The sequence below is a fragment of the Rattus norvegicus genome, chromosome 2 (assembly GCF_021556685.1).
Source record: "Rattus norvegicus strain SHRSP/BbbUtx chromosome 2, alternate assembly SHRSP_T2T, whole genome shotgun sequence".
NCBI classification, from domain to species: Eukaryota; Metazoa; Chordata; class Mammalia; order Rodentia; family Muridae; genus Rattus; species Rattus norvegicus.
In genome coordinates this window covers 137,571,603-137,591,829 of record NC_141535.1, presented here as the reverse complement: position 1 = coordinate 137,591,829, position 20,227 = coordinate 137,571,603, and the positions used below count along the sequence as shown (strand labels likewise).

Sequence of the window (20,227 nt, the reverse complement as noted above, 5' to 3'; positions counted from 1 at the left end):
CAATTAAAACCACACCAATAACCTTCTAGAAATGTGTATGCCAAAGGTACAAATTGTGTGCTGGTATTAGTTCAAGAAACAGTAGCCAAGCATAACGAGATACACATTTAATCCCAGCACTCAGGAGGCAGAAGCAGGTAGATCTCTTTGAGTTCAAGGCCAGCCTGGTCTACAAAGCAAGTTCCAGGTCATCCAGGATTATATAAAGAAACCCTGTCTTCAAAACAAAACAAAACAAAACAAAACAAAACAAACAACTTGCTAGGAGCTGGTGGCCCACATCTTTAGTTCCAGCCCTCAGAGGCAGAGGAAGGCCCAGGCCAATGTCTGTGAGTTGGAGTCCAGCAGGATGAGCTCCAGAGCAGGCAGGGCTACCCAAAGATTTTCTGTCTCAAAACAAACAACTCTCAACAAACTTCACAAAACAACATATAAAAAGGGTAACATACAGCCACTTCAAAAGCAATGCTCTGTAGGATGACTCAGAAGGATGAATTACTGAGTCCTGAATTTTGAAAGTCCATTCTGGAAAAATGGTGCTTGGGCAGGGCTCAGAAACAGGGTCTTACACAAAACCAGATGAGACTGTGGCGTCCAAGCAGCCACTGGCCCCTAAACACAATTCCCCCCACGTAGCTTTCAAAGCAAAAGCAAGAAAGTTTTTCAGCTAGGGAGACTCCCACCCAACATAGAGACCACACCTTAATCTAATACAAAGGTGACTCTGGAACCTTCCAAGTCTGAGCCCCACCCACCCAGGACCTGCCAAGCAGCAAGGCACTTAGGATACCGTGACCCTGGTTTCCTACCCATGCAGAAGGCAGTGTACGAAAGGACAGAGATTAAAGCAGTACTCATGGCAAGGAGGGACCACACCAGGGAACGCTAGATATGGATGACAGTGCATTCTGTCCTTCGCCTCAGAAGGATGGGCTTCCTAAAGTTAAGTTCATCCCAAGAACAAAGTGCTTTCACCTCTCTGGGCTACTGATTGTTACTCATCTGCCGACCCTACAGCACCAGTAGGAATAAGCCCATCCTCGAGGGAAACACTCTGCTCTACCTTTGAGAGGTAGATATCCATCTGGTAGAGTGACTTCTTCATCATCACCACAAATGCCCATGAAAAGAAAAGTCAGCAATCCAAAGCTTGGTGTATTAAAGTACCTTTTCATCTTTCAGCATCTAGTAAATGGCTTAGGGACAGTGTCTACTCACCAAGCATCAAGCCCTGTACTCAATCTTTACCACCAATAAGGAAAACAAAGCAAGCAAGCAAAACCCAAACAAAGAAAAATCCAACAACAAACTCTAGTCTTTTAGCTGGAGAATCCACTGAACTTCTATGGTCAGGCCCAACCCTGCAATCACAGCTATGAGGAAGGCTAGGACAGACAGGACAATAATCAAAACCCAAGGCCAGTCTGGGTTACAGAACACTGTTAGTAAAGTGTTAACTGATTATCTATACTTTAATTTTATTGTATCTTAGAATCTTTCTAAGTTAAATCCTAGCCTTTTCTCTAAGATTCCAAAGATAATTTTTCTTTCTGATATAGACACAAAGTGGCCACAATACTTCAAACCATTACCATCAGCTTACACTCAGTCTTGCTCTCTTACCCTGCGGACTTACCCTAGGGCCCTCCACATGCTAGGCAAGTTCTCCACTACTGAACTGCATACACTTCCATCCTCTATCCTCAACCCACCTGCTGAGATGAGATCTCAACAAATTATCCAGTTTGGTCTCAAACTCCGGTGTTCAAGTGTTCTTCCTGCCTCAGCCTCAAGACAGCAGAACTATAAACACATAATATAATATAAACACATAAATAATCCTCCTTTTTTTTATACTTTCGGGTATTCTACAACCCAACCCAAAAAGCAGGTGTGAACAAGCACTCAGAACAGCCTAAACTATATAATTGAGTTCCAAACCAGGCTGGTCTACACAGTGAGACCCTGTGTAAAAAACAAACCAACAAATAGCAACAAACCCGCAGGGGTACGACTTGTTACAGAATTGGGAAGGTATATCTGTGTAGTCTTGGTTATTCTTTTGGTTCTGATTTGTTTATATTTGAAAATGTTCCATAAAACCAAGAACCCAGTAGACTTAGGTTTTTTTTGAACTCTTAAGCCCAAATATTTTGGCTAATATTAAAATGCATGGGGGCTGGGGATTTAGCTCAGTGGTAGAGCGCTTACCTAGGAAGCGCAAGGCCCTGGGTTCGGTCCCCAGCTCCAAAAAAAAAAAAAAAAAAAAAAAAAAAAAAAATGCATGATACAGCATAACTGCACAGTCTCTTGGGATATCTCAACTTGTCCTACATTGTTTCTGAGAATTAACCCACTTTACAGATGAGGATGCTGCTGCTGCTGCTACTACTGACTGTCAAAACATGAATGATATCTATGGTTAGCAATCCAGAAACAGAGACTAAGACTTCTAATATTTACCACAAAATTACAACTCTGAGGGAAACTCTTGAGAGTACTATAAAAAGCAAATGCTAGAAGGAATTTGGTAGTTCTGAAGAGACCCTAACATAGGTTTTGGAACACCCCAGCACCTTTGGTCCAAACACCTCTAAGCATGCTTTGGAGATGCTGACACTGACTGGCCAATTATCAGTGCTCAGAACTATAAGTAGGAAAAGGCAGGAGTCTGAAATGCACACCCCAACAGCCAAAGCTCCCAAGTGGAGTGATGGTGAGAGAGAAAACTGTTGCCTCAAACAGAAAGAATAAAAGGCCTCGCTTGGGGTGAACAACAGGCTGACGAAAGGCAGAGTGAGAACAGGATCCAAATGGAACTGGAGGAAACCTGGAACAAGAAAGGCCTGCATAGGTCAAGCAGGGTGGCAACTGCTTGTGATCTGCACTCAGGAGACAGAGGCAGGAGGATTCTACATGTAAGAACACAGATACACCAGAGTGTGGCTGAGTAAGGAGGTCAGCACACTGCGGTGCTGCGTGATAGATACACCAGGTCCTCACGCAGACGCTGCAGCTCAGGTGGAGTCTGGAGCAGTTTACAGAAGCAGAGACCTCTAGGCAGGCACTGGCGAGCCCATAGACACAGCCAGCTATTCTTCAGCCAAACCTTTGTCGCTCATCTGTAAATTATCTATGGACTTATTCACCCCAAACAAAGGCAGTACTATCTCCCATGACATTCACGCGCAGAAAACAAACTCCCTGCACATTTTGCCTCCTTTTGCTAACATAAGAAATTCCCTAGTCTATGGTCTTGTAATTTTATAGTCCAGAAATTAAAACTAAAACCTCCAAGTGTGGAGGCAGATGACACAACCCATCTCAAAATTTTCTGTTTGGGGTCTTATATTGACAATAATAATCACATGTTCTCAAAGGAACTTGTGGGATTTCAAACTGGCCAGCTGAGAGAAGAAAACTCAGGCTGCACTTAACGAGAATCAGCCAAGCAAACTCAATGTAGCTTCCTATTCCAAAGCAGGATGTGCAGAACGGGTAATCCATGGAGAAATAAGCCAATGGAGTAAAGCACAATTGGCTTTTATTTACTGTTTTGGCTAGCATTTTGAACAATTTCATCTGCAAATTTATATATCTTGATCAAATTAACGTACCTGTTACCTACAGAAACCCTCCTTCCTTCAGCTAACCGCCTCTTTCTCCCAGAACAGAGTAGAAGCTCACTTACTAGCACGCAGGCAACTTACCAGGCTACACCAGTGAGGAACAGGCTCTCTCACGGTGTCTGTTTTAACTGTTCCTCTTGTTAACACAGTGTAGAGATAGTTATTCTCAAAAGTCTCCAAGTGGCCAACCAAGCAAAAGATATACTGCCTCAAGTGATTAAAAAGATGTTCAAAACTGAATGAATGAACACACACACACACACACACACACACACACACACACACACACACAAAATAAAAAAGGAGACAGAGAGATGGTTCTGTGGTTTACAGCTCTTGCTCCTCACAGAGGACAAAGATTCAGTTCTCGGGGCCTATAACTGGGCTAACAACAGTCTACAACAATTTTAGGGGACCCAATGTCTTCTTCTGGCCTCTATGGCACTAGACACACATGGTGGACAAACAAAGCATGCATGCACATAAAAAATAAAACTAAATCATTAAAAAAAAAACCATGGTAAAATAAATCTTGTTCAAGCCAAGTATGGTGACTCACATCAGTAATAAACCATTAAGTAGGCTAACTAATGCTGGAGGGTCCCCCAGAGTCCAGACTAGTCTGGGGTACATAACTGATTTCCAAGACAGCCAATGAGACCTTATCGATAAAGTAAAAGTGTGTTCCAGCCATCACGGTGAGCCATGCTTGCTATTCTAGCACCTTCAAGGAACAGGCAGGAGTTCATGGTCGTGCTCAGCTACATAGAAAATTGTATACTATGATGATCTACATGAGACCATGTACTTAAAAAGAAAAGTCATTAGGCAGAGGCTGGTGGATCTCTATCTGTGAGTCTGAGGCCAGCCTGGTCTACAGAACAAGTTATAGGACAGCCAGAGCTACACAAGAGAAATCCTGCCTCAAACAAAACAATCTGCTTAAGCTGACTCCATGACATCATATCTTGTACTACAAAGTTGGGTAAGTTAAAGGCCCTCGCACCAAACCCTAGGAACGAGGAACAAGTAGGAACAACACCCAGCACGCCAGTCAGTCAAACTATGCCTTTTACTTCCAACTGGCTCTGAACCGTTACCTGTATTAATGACATAATGACAGTGGTGTTATAGCATGAATACACTCACACCAGCAACCAGCAACGTGAAATTTAAAAGCCACGGAGCTAGCAAGTGGAGGGAAACTCCATTTACTACAAATCCACCCAGATTCTATTCTCCAAAGCCCATCAGCTGGCTACAGACAGACATTCCACACTGAGCAGGCGGTTAAGAACAAAATGGACGGCTTGCGGACCTTCATGTTCACCAGGTTTGACCTGCAGTATCAGTCTGGGGTGAAAAATGGAGAAACAAGCAAAAAGCAGCCCACTGCTGCACAGCGTACGGCGGATGTAGAACCACCACATCTTCTGTTCAAAGCACCTTAGCAAAAGTTGGCTTCGTGATATCTTTAAAGAGGGTAACTGTAGAATTCCGGCTTAACAAATTGTCTCTAATTCTGTATACTTGAAGTTTAAGACAATTTTAAAAAGTAATCATTTGTGGTGCTTCTGATTAATTTAGGAAGCAGATGCAATTCTGTGGTATAGCATCAAAACAGCCCTATCATTGCTCTTTCACTGCTGATAGGAGGCAAAGGACAAATTTCAGTTCTTACTGGTGTGTGTGTGTGTGTGTGTGTGTGTGTGTGTGTGTGTGTGTGCGCGCACGCACGCACGCACGCACGCACGCATATATACATGAATACAAAACAACTCAAGAACTTCAAAAGTCTAACCAGTTAAAAATATCATTCCAAATCAAAATAAAACCAAATATAATTATGGAATTTTTTTATTCTGCACTTAACCAAGTATTTTTCTTGTCTCAAACTTCTGCAATGTATGCCAATTCACCACACCCAGTAATCTCATTAATACTTTCCTTATGTAAGCCACATTTATGCCCCCCATCATCGTCTTTTTCCACCTCTGGTTGAAAAGTCAAAGTGTGTATTTCCCCCTTGCTATCACAGGAAACAAAAAAGGGAATTCCACTTAAATTGAAGAATGTCAGACTCCTAGGCAGGATACTAAATGCTATGCCCTGTATTTGTCCAAAACACTACCAATGTATTTATAAATGGAATGTGAAACTAAATTCAAAAGCTTTAAGCTTATGAAAAACTGAAGATTAATTAGGTTTTTGCAGCCTATTTCAGTATGCTGTCCTAAGATTACTCAAGTTCATTTGCTTGAGTACAGTGGGTTTTTTAACCTGATGTGTTCTAAAACCTTTAGAAGACAGATAGCTGCAGCTTGCTTGAGGTCACAGCAAAGGTAACCCACCTGAGTAAGGATGTCTGTTCCCTACCAAAGTCAGCTTTCAGCAAAAGGCTTCTCAGAGCTTCCTAAGTGTACAGCCATTAAGCAGAACCCTAGGGAATCAACCTAGAGCCTCACAAGTAAACTCTGACTAACAAGCTACATTCCTACCCAAATCATTTTTTTTCTAGGTGAGTCCTGAAATAATTTCAACAAGCCACAAACAAGTAAGCTCAACACAACTTACTTGACATCTATTCTGACAGAACAAAGGGAAGCAGAGGTACCTTCATTTGCAATACTAGGGGTACACTCTGTTACCAGTCACAGCCAGGATGCGGCTATACAAGTCTGGGCTAGCAACAGCAAGAGCAGGCCTCCCAGAACTGCAGAGAAACCCTGCCTCAGATAGAGACAATACAGAAAGCACCTCAAGGCAGCATCCTGGATCACTGAGAGAGAACACTACAGAAAAACTACTATGTGCAATGTTGTCAAAAACAAAACAAACGGGAGACCCTGTGTCTAAATAAAAAAATAAATCTTCTACAATAATCTTATGTCTTTTGTAGCAATACATATCATTCCATTTCACTAACATCCAGCCAAGAAACTGCTACACACACACACACACACACACACACACACACACACACACAGAGAGAGAGAGAGAGAGAGAGAGAGAGAGAGAGAGAGAGAGAATATGAGAATATATAAAGTTAAAGTACAGGACCTTTCACATTTGATGTATGCAAATGCCATAACAGTATCAAGGAGGAAATTAAATTTGAATATACTGATTGAAGGAGATCCACTCAATCATGCATTATGGGGGAGGGGCTGTAAGACGGTACGCAGGGGGCTTTTTTACATTGCACGTAGATTTTATGATATGTAGATTTTTATATTTACCTATTCAAAGAGTACTATTTTCTATTAAGTTTAGATACAACCAGCTAGCAACCCAGTCCGCAAACTATCTCCGTAGATAATTGCAATTCCTGCCAGTGTCTCTCTCCTTGGCATCCTTGCCCCGTCCCCAGGAATTATCCCCATAGAAATACCTGCAGGAGTAAGCCTAGTAACTTATCTTAAAGTTGTTGGGCTTTTGTATTAAATGAACAAGTAAGGAGAACTGAAGCCCCAAGGCACCGCACTCGCTTCTGTGACGACACGGTGCAAAGCTGCATCATCTGGTAAAAGTTACAGTGAACACTGACCACTTCTCCACAGTCCCTTGCAACCCTATACTTAGGTCATGGGAAAGTAACTAAAACTTACCAAATAAAGAGCCAAAAATCCAAATTTTGACCATTACTAACTCAAGAATCTGCCAAAAATTAAGATCTCTAGTTAAACTGTATCCTTTGATCTTGATTCCAAGCAACCAAACTGTCTCAAGTATTTGACACTTTTACAAATGTTCACAGGGTTTTGCTTTCAAACTTTCAAGGATACAATATCCTGTAACTTTGGAAATTGAGTGATTCTGTAATTTCTCTCTCCAAATTAGAAATTTCAATGCAGTGTTCCTCAGATGCAGAATGCAATATCTTCTAATTCCTGCTTTTGACACCTTGCAAAGACCCTTTATGTGAGTGAAGGTTTCCCACTCAGGCAAGAAGGCTTTCCCCTCGTCCACTTGCACAGCAGACTTCTAGTGTAAAGCACTGATGGGAAGACAATAGTTTTCCAGATTTAAAAAGGGAAAACAGAAAGAAGGAGTGATGATGGTCCAGCAGTTACAAGCACAAGTTGCCCTTGCAGATGACCTGAGTTCAATTCCCAGCACACATGGTAGCTTAGAACTATCTGTAACTCCAGTCCCAAGGGATCCATGCGCTGTATGCATGCAGTAAAATACTCACACATAAAATTCAGGGGAGTCTCTAAAGTGTTTAAATGAAAAACAGATATAAAAAGGAAGGAAGAGGCTGGAGAGATGGCTCAGAGGTTAAGAGCACTGACTGCTCTTCCAGAGGTCCTGAGTTCAATTCCCAGCAACCACACGGTGGCTCACAACCATCTGTAATGGGATCCGATGCCCTCTTCTGGTGTGTCTGAAGATACATACATAAATAAATCTTAAAACAACCAACCTAAAGGGGGCGCGGGGTGGGGGACCGGAAGGGAAGCTCATAAAGAGGAAAAACTATCTCAAGGTCTCAGCTAGCTCCTCGCAATGTGGGGCCACTAAAAAGATAATCTTTATTTTCCCCACATAATTTAAACCAGTTCACTCCCTTCCTCCCTGGCCTCGTCTTCTCTCCTGAGGCTCCTCCCAGAACCTGAGGCCGAGGATAATATCATACTCGCTGGCTCCTCCAGAGCAGCTACCATAGGGAGCCTGCTGTGTGAGATCAGACGTTAGGCTCACTTAACTACAATACAGAGTAGTAACTGGAAAACTCATAACTTAGGCACCTCACAAAGCCATACGAATACTTCCACAACTTAAAGATGGGGAGAAACATGGTTGTAAACAGAATTTTTTTTTTCTCCAACTGAATACTTAATAAAAGTTTCTGGTCTGATTTACAAAACATTACCTGTTCTCCAGATTTGTGAGGAACAGCAATTGGGAAACCCTATGTAGTCAAGAACTCTCTTTATCCCCCACACCCCAGACGGCTGGAAGCAGACCCCACCCCTCCTCTCTCCTCGCCCTTCTCCTACCCACAGCTTCCCCTGATCAGATGAGTTGGGCTGTTAAGGTCCTGGATATGTCATTAGAATCAGATCTTAACTTGTGCCGCATAGAATGACACACTGTAATTAAGACAACTATCTCGTCAAGGCAGAAAGTCTTGATCCCCAGAGAATTAAAATAGCTGAAACTAAATCACTGTGAGAAAAGGGGCAACCTCAAAGTTCCCCTAGGTGGCCAAGTTGGGCTTCCTGCACACAGCAGCAGTTCTCATGGGAATTTTGTTGTGGACAGGACACCAGAGGTGCCACCATCTACAGAGGTAGGTGTGCCTTTATCCCAACAATTAAGGACCTCACCTAAAAATGTCACAAGTGCAGGCCTCTTGGTAGAAAATGTCCTCTTCCCCCTAGATCTATCTACAAGCTGACTTTACCTCCCCTCCCTAAGGCAGGTAATACCCTATACTTTTTCCCATTGCAGATTACAATCAAGGGGACACAAATTAAAGGTCAAAGATACTTGAGGTACCTCTGTACTTAGAGTGAAGGAGTGGGGTGGGGTGGGGTAGGGGAACAGGCTGAAATTCATAACTGCACTAGATCTAAGAAACAAATACTCATTCAAATCTTTAAGTCAGTGGATTCCCTTAGTCTGGTATAATAAACCAGGATGGAAGTGCAGTAAGCTAATGAGTCCTAAAAAGCTGTCCTCTCTATGTAGAAGGTAACATACACACCAGGTACTCGGGAGGCTGAAGGAGAGAGTCTGAGAGAGTCTTTAAGTTCAACGTCAGCCTGGGCCACAAACTTGAGACCCTGTTTGAGAGAGAGAGAGAGAGAGAGAGAGAGAGAGAGAGAGAGATTGAGATTGACTGATTGATTCATTCATTCAAGAAGGACTGGGATATGGCTCGGTGGTAAAGTGCTTGCCCAGTATACACAAACAATCACAAACTAGTCAGACTTACTCTGGTATTCTGAACGTATTGTAGTCAACTGGCATCGCTTTGGGTCATCTAGCATTGTTCTGAGGTTTGGCCTAACCACATCTAACAGCTTTAGTATCAACTGAAACATCTCATTATTACTTACACTCAGGCTAGTGGATAAAATAATACACTGTAATGAGAAAGGTTATCAAAGACATCCAACTTATCACTAATGTAACTACAGCTCACATTTAAATTATAAGGTGTTCTATTAGTCCATGCAGGATTGTAAACCCAACTGCCACAAATTTATTTTGAGGTTGCTAACTTCAACTCTTTTCCACCCAGGTATGGCAGTGTGCCGGTCTAACTCAAACTTGGGAGGCGATATCAGAAAATAAGGGGCTTGAGGCCATTCTCAGCTACATACTGACTTTGAAGACAGTGTGGCCTACATAAAACCTACTCTAAAAGAATAAAAAATAAAATAAAATAAGGGAAAAATAGGGGGAAGAAGGGGACGGGGGAGGAAGAGGGGAAAGAAGAAATGTCTCATCTTTTAAAAGAACAAACATTGGTCAGGCACAGTTGTTTAATCCCAGCACTCAGGAGGCAGAGGCAGGCAGATTTCTTCAGTTCAAGGCCACCCAGTGGTCCAGAACACCCAGGGCTACACCCAGGGCTACACAAAGAAACCCTGTCTCAAGGGCAAAAAAATAGCAACAACCCAAGCAAATAACAAAACCAATAATCTTTAAATAATCTTTACCACATGGTCTCCAAAAATTATGAATCCTTAGTAATGGCTTATAATGAAGAACCCCCTGGAAGTTCAACTTCAGAAGAATTTAAGAAATGATTAGAACTCTGTCCAAACAACTCAAAGAAGACATGTGTGTGCTCCAAGACAACCTAGAGAACAGATGAGTGAGAAAGGGAGGGCAACTGAAGATAGGGACACAGCTAGACCTGAAGAAGCTCTCACTGAATTTACGCTGACACTAAAACAAAACAGTAAGCTAAATAAACCTGTCTGAGTCATCAACAAACAGTCTGGAGCCAGGAAAGGAAGTAAAGCAACTGGCTCACTCATAAGCCAATGAGAAATGTGCGAACCTTTTTAAGATATGGAGAGAACATGGGAAAGCCTTGGGATACCACCAAAGTGCCTAACCTTCAAATTACAGGCATAGAAAATAAGTGCCAATAAAATCATAGGAGAAAATCTCCCAACTCTAAAGAAAGAGATGCTCCTTCAGGTACAGGGCCCCGATGGACAGGACCAGAAAACAAACTCCCCAGGCCTCATGTAAAACACTGAAAGCACCGAATGAAGAAAGGGTAGTGCAAGCTCCAGGAGGCAGGTAGAGCCACATGACTGCTGGCCCGTCAGGGTAACACTGGACTATATGACAGAAACGAAAAGCCAGAAGGCTCTGGAACGATGTCTTCCAATCTGAAAGATCCTGTCAGCAAAACTATCATTTTAAAATTGAAGAAAAATTAAATTTTTCCATGGTAAAAATGAACTAAAGGAAACACTAAAGCCAGCTCTACAGAGGGTACTTAGGTCTGAAGAGGACCAACAATCTCAAGAACAAGAAATAGACAGTACGAAGACACTTAATCAAGAGGTCTGAGAAAACACTAGACCATCAGAATGACAGGAGTTAATACACATCTCTCAATGGTAACTGCATATTAATTGTCCCAATTCTCCAACAAAAGTTACAGAATGTAAGATTAGATTAGAAAACGGATCCTATTTCTTGCTGCCTCCAAGAAACACACCTCACTACCAAATTACATTCAAAGGATGAAAAGGGCATTCCAAGCAAGCAGAACTAAAAGACAAGGAGGAGTAACTAACTATTTTAACTCCTGACAAAACAGACTCCAAATAAGAACTGGTCAGAGGGGATAAGGATGATTACCAGGAAGATACTACAATTCTAGATGTGTGTCTTAGTCAGGGTTTCTATTCCTGCACAAACATCATAACCAGGAAGCAAGTTGGGGAGGAAAGGGTTTATTCAGCTTACACTTCCACATTGCTGTTCACCACTAAAGAAGTCAGGACTGGAACTCAAGCAGGTTAGGAAGCAGAAGCTGATGCAGAGGACAAGAAGGGGTGCTGCTTACTGGCTTGCTTCCCCTGGCTTGCTCAGCTTGCTTTCTTTTAGAAACCCAAAACCACCACCCACAAGGGGCTGGGTCCTCCCACCTTGATCACTAGTTGAGAAAATGCCTTACAGCTGGATCTCATGGAGGCATTTCCTCAAGGGAGACTCCTTTCTCTGTGATAACTTCAGCTGTGTCAAGTTGACACACAAAACCGGCTACTACAACATGTATGAACTAAACTCCTGCATACTCCACAAAAGATATAAAACTTGACCTGAAACACAGTATCTGTGGGTGACTTCAATATTCCAGTCACCCCAATAAAATGGTCTCCTAGTGGTTAGGAGCACTGGGTGTGCCTCTAGATATGACCTGGGTTCAGTTCCCAGCACCCATACTGCAACTCACAACTGTCTGTGGCTCCAGTTCCAGGGGATCCATCAAAGCAGACATGTAACGGTGTATTTGTGCATGTAGGCAAAAGACCCATACACATAAATAAAACTCAAACAAACAAATAAACAAAAAAGGTCATCTAGAAAAAAAAAAAAAAAAAACCTAACCAGAGACAACATGTTAAATTAACGGCATCACAAACCAAACTGGCATTTACAGAACACCCCGCCCAAACACTAGAGTTAACTGTGGTTTCTTTTCCTTTTCCACATGGAGAGGTTTAATGAGGGGAGGGGAAGGAAGGGGAGGGGCCGGTGGAGGGAAGGGGTGTGGGGGTGGAGAGAGAAGGGATAGGGACAGAGGGAAAAGAGCAGAGAAACAAAGAACAAAAAAAAGTGCAAAATGTCCCTGAATTTAAACACACACTCCCTGTCGTGAGTTAATAAAAATGGCTCCCCTAGCACTTATTTCATCAGGGGTAAACTGTTTGGAAGGTTTAGAAGGATTAAAGGGTAAAGCCTTTAGCTGGAGTAGGTGTGGCCCTGTTAGAAGAACTGGGTCAATGGAGGTGGGCTTCAAAAGCCCATGCCAGGTCTAGTCTCTGTCTCTCCTTGGTCATGGAGTCTCTGCACAGCAACAGAACAATGACTCCAACAGTTCCCCAGCTGGTGGTTTGTGGAGGTAATGGACCTGAAGGGGGAGAGGAGTCTTTCTGGAGGATGGACATTAGCAGGCACGTGCTTTGAAGGTTTATAGCCTTACCCCCACCACCTTCTGCTTTCCTTCTTCCTGTCTGTAGATGAAATGTCATCAGCCATCTTCCTGCTCGCTCACGCACAACGGTTTTCCCTAATTGCTACCATCCCTCCCCACAATGATCAGCTCTGCCCTCCTACCAGCGCAGGCAACACAAACCTCCCTAAGTTGTCGTTCTATCACTGACTGACAAAAAACCTACACATGAAGCCAACCGAGGGAAGACAAGGCAGGGACTACAGACCAGAACCTGGTGGAAGCAACTGGAGTCAACGGATCCATGTTGCTTACTGGCTTCCTCAGCCTGCCCAAGGGTGGCGGCACCTACAGTAGGCAGGACCCACCACATTAATCATTAAACAAGAAAATGCCCCACTGAGTGGCTTATAAGCCAATCTGGTAGAGGCATTTTCTTAATTGAGGTTCCTTGTTGCCAGATGACCTTATTTTGTAAAATGCTAGCAAGGAAGCTAACCAGCACAAAACCTTTTCTTCCTTAACTCCCCTTTCTCCATGCACTTTCACGGCAACAGAGACGTAACCAATGTGAAAACATATTCTTCTCTGCAGCCACTGAGCTTCCTCCAAATTAATCACATATCAGGACATTAAGCAACTCTTAAAAATGGGAAAACTAAAAATAACATCCTGTAGTCAGTCTATCAGACCACAGTGGAGTCAACAGCAAAATCAACTGCAGAAACCATACAAACTCAGGAAAACTAAATGACAACTGGGTCAAGGGAAAACTTTAAGATTCCTGGAACTGAATGAAAATCAAAACGCATCATACCAGAATCTATGATACACAATGACGATAGAACTAAAAATGCCTTTATTAAAAAAAACCAAGAGATCCCAAGTTAGTAACTTGACACGCCAGAAAAACAATCAGGCTAAAATTAATGATAGAAATTAAAAAGCAATGCAAAGAACCAAATGAAGATTAAGATTGATAAATCTTTAGCTCAACTGGTCAAAATTCTAAAAGACCAAAATTAATACAATTAAAGGTGAAAAGGGAGACATTACAAAGAAATGGATGAATCTCTAGCTGCATAATATGCAGACCCATAACAGACTCCCATAGTCACAGACTAGGAGAATTAATGAGAAAATGGCTACACTGCCCAAAGCAATCTACTGATTCAATATAATCCCCATCAAAACTTCAAAAGATGAGAAATAATAATCTCAAAACTCAAAGAAACACAAAGAACCCAAGATAGCAAAACCAATCCTCAATAATAAAAACATGGAAGGTCTCACCATCTCTGATTCCAAGTTATAATATAGAGCGATAGTAATACACGGCATGGTGCTGACATAGAGACAGGCAGGCCCATTCATCAACAGAACACAAAGCTCCTACAGCCAATCTATTTTAGGCAAAAAGGTCAAAAATACACATTGGAGTAAGGCAGCATGGTCAACAAAGGGTGTTTGTCAACCTAGATAGCTCAATGTTGAAGGATGAAACCAGATGCTTAGCCTGAACAAAATTCAATTCCCAATGATCAAGGACCTCAAAATAGGACCAGATACCCTGAACCTGGTTAGAGGGGGAAGTAGGATTGTTTCAACTTACAGGCCCAGGAAAAGACTGTAGGCAAATTAAGATCAACAATTAATAAAGAAACTTCATGAACTAAAAACACTCTATACAGCAAAGGACACCATCATTCCAGAGGAGGAAATGGGAAAAAACATTTTTAACAACTATGAGACTGGCATAGGGTGTTTAGAATATACAAAGGAAAAAAAAAATCAACATCCCTCAATCCACCAAGAAAAGCTCTAAACACAAAAAACAAAAACAATTAAAAATTAAAGCATGAAACTACACAGAGTTCTCAAAGGAATACAGATGGCTGAGAAATAGTTTTTAAAATGTGTGACATCCTTAGCAATCAGGGAATGCAAATTAAAACTACTTTAAGATTTCATCTTACTCCAATTGGTATGACCAATATATATAAATTTTATTGACGAGAGGCAAATTACAGTTGGGTATTAGGGTGTACAACTTTCATCCTCGTGCTTGGGAGGCACAAGAGGTGAATTTTTGAGTTAGAAGCCAACCTGGTTTGTACAGTCAGTTCCAGGCCAGCCTGGGATACGCAGTGAGACACTGTCTTAACCAAAGAAAATCAGAGTGCAAACTGGGACATCCACTATGGTGGAGTGTGGTTCCCTCAAAAGGCTGGAGACAGCTCTCCCATGTCATCTTGCTATCCCAGTTTTGGGCTTAGTCTCAAGCAGTCTGTACCCCACTAGAGACATCTGTTCATCCACGTTCACCGCTGCTAATCCACGATGCCTAGGAAACTCTGCAGCCTCCATATCCATCCCCAACGAACAGTGCAGATATACACTGAAAAAACATTCAGCTATAAAGAATAATTGAATTACAAAATTTACAGCTAAACGGATGGACCTGGAAATAACCATTCTGACTGAGGGACAGGCACAGAAAGATAAGCAGAATGTTCTCTTCCACACATGATGGCTAGCTGTGAATCTCTGATGCCTGTGTGTTTAAACTGGAAATTACAGAAATCAGGGAATTGGCAAGGGGCCACAGAAGGTTTAGATTTCAAGAGAAATGACATGACCATGGTCATGACCTCTAGGGAAGAATCCAGAATTATCATGCTAAATGAACAAACTAATAAACGGTACTCTAAATTATCTTAATTATTTACAGAGCTCAGATGTATGCAGGCAGACAGGGAAGTCACAAACGTGGCGATGGCAGGAGGGCAGGGGTAGAGGAGGGGACAGGAAAGACATGTGAAACCTACGAGTCACAGAGAAACCTACGACTGCAGAGGACTCCTACAAACACACATATAAAAGACATTTATTTACAGGGTACTATCCTAGAACAGCAGAGGTGGCAGGCACAATGTCTTTTCTAGATACCTGGGCTATCCAGATAAGAAATCCAGAGCCAGGTACCAAGGACCTCACATCAAATTGTTGGTCAGCACTGTTCCACAGATGCCCCTTCCCCTGAAGCAGGAGACTACAGTTCTTGCCATTGCTTTTCATTACCATCCAGAACTTGACAGCAAGACTTTACATATCTAGGTCACCGGATATGAAGAAATCAAGCCAGACATTTCATTCCTACTGGCTAGCTCCATAGTGCTGGAAGGTTCTATGCACACTATTAGGAGAGAGCAAAATACATTCATTCCGAAAGCTAAAGCAATGACTTGCCTGGCAAGTATTGGCATGAATTGTGTGGGAGCAACCAAGCACTTTCTCACTGGATTTAAAGCCTGCTTCTCAAAACGGAGCTTGTGCCTGGTACTATTAACTGGGCCAATCCCATGGTCATGACCTCTAGGGAAGAATCTAGAACATACTAATAAATTGTCCTCTACAACTGTAGATTCGTTCATCTCTCAACACTCACAATCGCTTCTCATCTCAGAAGAGGGGACAGGTGGTTAAGTAGCCATCTACAGCAAAATGGCTCTTGCTGGGCATGCCAGAACCACTGTACACATGAACTCATCATAGTGGTTATGACTACCCACATAAGACCAACCAAAGATAAGTCAGCCAAACCCCAAGTGTGGCAGTGGAAGGGGCTCTTAAGACCCCACTCTCAGCTGAGAAGCTATTGACAGCCAATGCCTATTTGGGGAAAGAGCGTCAATTTTTTTCAGGGATAGGTCCTAAGAAGCTACCAGTGCTCCAGCAGACAGTCCTATACCCATGCACATATAGACAGCAAGCACTAAGCAAACTAAGTGCCTTTCCCATCACAGCACAGGACGATAGGAGGGGGAAAGCACTGGCGAGACGGGGAGGGAAAGAAAGCCTATACATGCACATGTATGAAAAATCCGTAAGCAATACGAAGTGCAATAAAAAAGCAGAAACATGGAAGGTCCTCCCTGCTGTGAAAAAGTTTACAGGTGAAGAAAATAATGTTCTTATACTTTATTTTCTGTTGGGGGGTGGGGGGAGAGGATGGGCTTGCTATCTATGGTGTTCCAAGTGGGGTTAGGTCCATGACTCACATTTCTAAAATGGTTTAGTATTTAACAACACACACACACACACACACACACACACACACACACACACTCACACACACTCAGCTCATTCTTTCTTCATCTTCCTATCTCCACGTAATTAGTATAGTATAGTTCTGAGGGTTTTGACTGAATATAAAAACCGTTTTAAAGCAATTTGTGACCAGGAAGAGAAAAAGCAACAGATACTAGAAACGGGCTGGAGAGGTGGCTCAGAGCAGTTCCTGCTCTTGTAGAGGACCACGGTTTGGTTAGCAGTACCTAAATCATGTCTTGCAACCATTTGTAACTCCAGTTCCAGGGGATCCAACACCTCTTCTGGCCTCCATGGCGGCCTACACACAGGTGGCACACTTACAGTAAGTATTTTAAAAATAATAAACTAGAAGCAGGAAAGATACCATGAAGTCCTCAGACCCACCTCAGAAGGGAAGGCTCTCTTAGTTCAATGGTCAGAGTATACAATACAGCAGCCATCCTCCCAGTCAGATTTCTGTAGCTATACAGTAAAAGACTGATTTGAACACTAAAGATAAATTTAAAAATAAAGAAAATACACTACACCACTATCATTTTATTGATACGAAAGGAATTAGCAAGTAGCTGAACTAGTTCATTAAAAAAAAAAAAAAAAAACTAAAAACCCTCTTTAATAAATCTTAAAGGGGTTGGGGATTTAGCTCAGTGGTAGAGCACTTGCCTAGCAAGCACAAGGCCCTGGGTTCGGTCCTCAGCTCTGAAAAAAAAAAAAAAAACCTTAAATGTTGCAGTCAAATAATTTTGTTGTTGCTGAAGCAAGGTCTCATATACCCCAGGGCATATATGGCCAAGAATGACCTTGAACTTATCTCCTGCCTCCACTTCTCACAGACTCCGATCACCAGCAACTGCACTCTTCCATACCTCTAGTCTATCAAAACAATAAACAAGTCAACTCAAAACCACCACTTTAAATTTAAAAAAAAAAAAAATGGAAAAAGTACTACTCACAAGCTACTTCCCAGGTGTTAGGAAATTTTCTGTGCAGGAAAACAGATCATGGAAATGAAGTCTCACTATTTACAAACAGTGTATGTGTGTGTTTAAGAGATCTTGGGTCCGGGGGCTGGAGAGATGGCTCAGTGGTTAAGGGCACTGACTGCTCTTACAGAGGTCCTGAGTTCAATTCCCAGCAACCACATGGTGGCTCACAGCCATCTGTCATGGGATCTGATGCCCTCTTCTGGTGTATCTGAAGACAGCTACAGTGTACTCATATATGTTAAATAAATAATATTTAAAAAAAAAAAAAAGAGAGAGATCTTGGGTTTTCCGGAGCTAAGTCCCACTCTATGTCTTACTCATGACCAGTGTTGCCAAAATCAAACTAAAATTAAGAGGCCAAGGAGATAGCTTGGTCAGTAAGCGTTTGCCTCTAAAGCTTGAGCGCCTGAGTTCTGGTTTCATGCACCAACATAAAAAACAGCCTGTAATGCATTTCTGGGAGGCAGGTCCCTGGAGCTCACCTCAAGCCAATGTGACCAAACCTGTAAGAGCCACAGTAAGAGACCCAGAGACTAAGAATGACGTCCCACTAGACTCCCAACACATGCATGCATACCAGCTGACAAATGTGAGCTCACACCATCAATTCAAGACAGATGTTACTTAGATACCATGTCCAAAAATAGGAAAGGCACATGCTCAACACTTCTCTAAACATTGAAAGTTTTGGGTTTTTCTTTCATGTTCTTGTCCTTTGTTTTTCTATTTTTTTGTCTCAAGAGCTCACGTAGACCCAAGTGGCCCAGGACACAACAACGGGATGACGTCTACCTTACAGTCTTCTAGTCTCCAATTCCTAAGTGTCGTAATATCAGGCATGTATCACTAAGCCCACTTGTAAAATTTTAATTTATTCTCCATGTTTGAACTATGTATACAAATATGTATTATTTCCCCATATATCTGTGCAACAACTGATGGTATGGACCACCATACCCTGTTGATCATACAGTGTTAGGGAGTGAATCCTGCATGCTAGGAAACCAGTCTACCACTGAACTACATCCCACTTTCTAAAAATACATTGTGGACACTAACAGCTTTCCAGTTACTATGTCCTCTGCAGAAGACTTTTAAATTCTCAGGCAAGCCCTAGGAAGCACATCATGAGACACAGTTTAATAATTCTCAATCACAGGAAATGTAGCCTATCCCAGGGCCGTCCCTCCTTAACACTCAGTTAAGCTCTGGTTGACTTGCAATGTAGGATTCCAAGTGTAAGTCACAATAGTGTTTCTTCCTTTTATGAACGCTCAGATCTGAGAGTGAAACTTAGTTTTAACAAGGATCATAACTCATTCTTATGAAACGTTAACCAGAAGACTAGTTATGAGTTACAACCGTTCAGGTTTCTCCTTAAAATACCCCTTTACTCAAACTGAAAACACACTTGCTACGGGTTAGCCTACCCCGACCGACCAGCTCTTACAGTCAAGCATCTACTCCTCTCAAAGTGCAGTGGCCCCTTCTAAAGCTTACTGGCCACTCAGGCAGCAAAGGCTCGGTCTGTCTTCACCTCCCCCCCCCCCAAAAGCCCGCGCTTGTTCTTGGTGCCAACGAGGAAAAAAAATTTAATACATAAATCATTATCACATTAAGAAATCAGAAGAATGGAGCAAAACAACTAAAAAGATATATGATATAACCTATTTTTCTAAGAACTAATTTCTAAAATCAAGTTATAGTTCTCAAGAGCATCTTCACAGTGCCGTCCGAAAATACCCCAAAACATTACCTTTATCCTTAAAGCAAGGCACTCCCACAAACTCAGGTAGGTTGTGTCCCTTTCCAAGAACATAAAAGAATGGTGTTAAGTACACACTGTACTTTGGGTGCCCAGAGGGTTTAGGGTTTTTTGTTTGGATGTTTTGTTTGCAATGGCAAATGTTCTATGTAACAGCTGAAGCCCCATAAACAAGTAAAGCAGTCAGGTACTTAAAGTCAAATGTTAAGTAAAATTAGATTTTAAAGACAACCACTATTTTGTGAATTCTTAGAATATGAAAAATAGGTAATTTGCTTTTTGGAACACTTGGTAATATTACACAAGGATAAGGTGTTGTATATATCTTTAAAACACTGTGGCAAAAATAAAACAACCCCTGGCTCTTTCTGCAAGAACTTTCTATGAGGTGAGTAAGTTGACCTTTAAGATACTTTAACCACAGGGATGACAGAGTATGTGAAACCACCTCGCTCTAACAAGCATGCAGTGAAGGCTAATCTCTGTTCTGCTATACAGCAGAGACCAGGTGGGAGAAAAGCTATGTCCCACCTGTGACTGAGAAACTGTCAGCCAGGGGTGGCCACACCTCGAGAGG

The 20,227-nt window shown here is 42.1% G+C and overlaps 1 protein-coding gene across 3 annotated transcripts in view; it reads right to left on the bottom strand.

Moving 5' to 3' along the window:
- The window catches only part of Foxo1 (forkhead box O1), a 78,260-nt gene that overhangs the window by 56,149 nt on the left and 1,884 nt on the right, over positions 1–20,227 (bottom strand). The window lies entirely within an intron of this gene.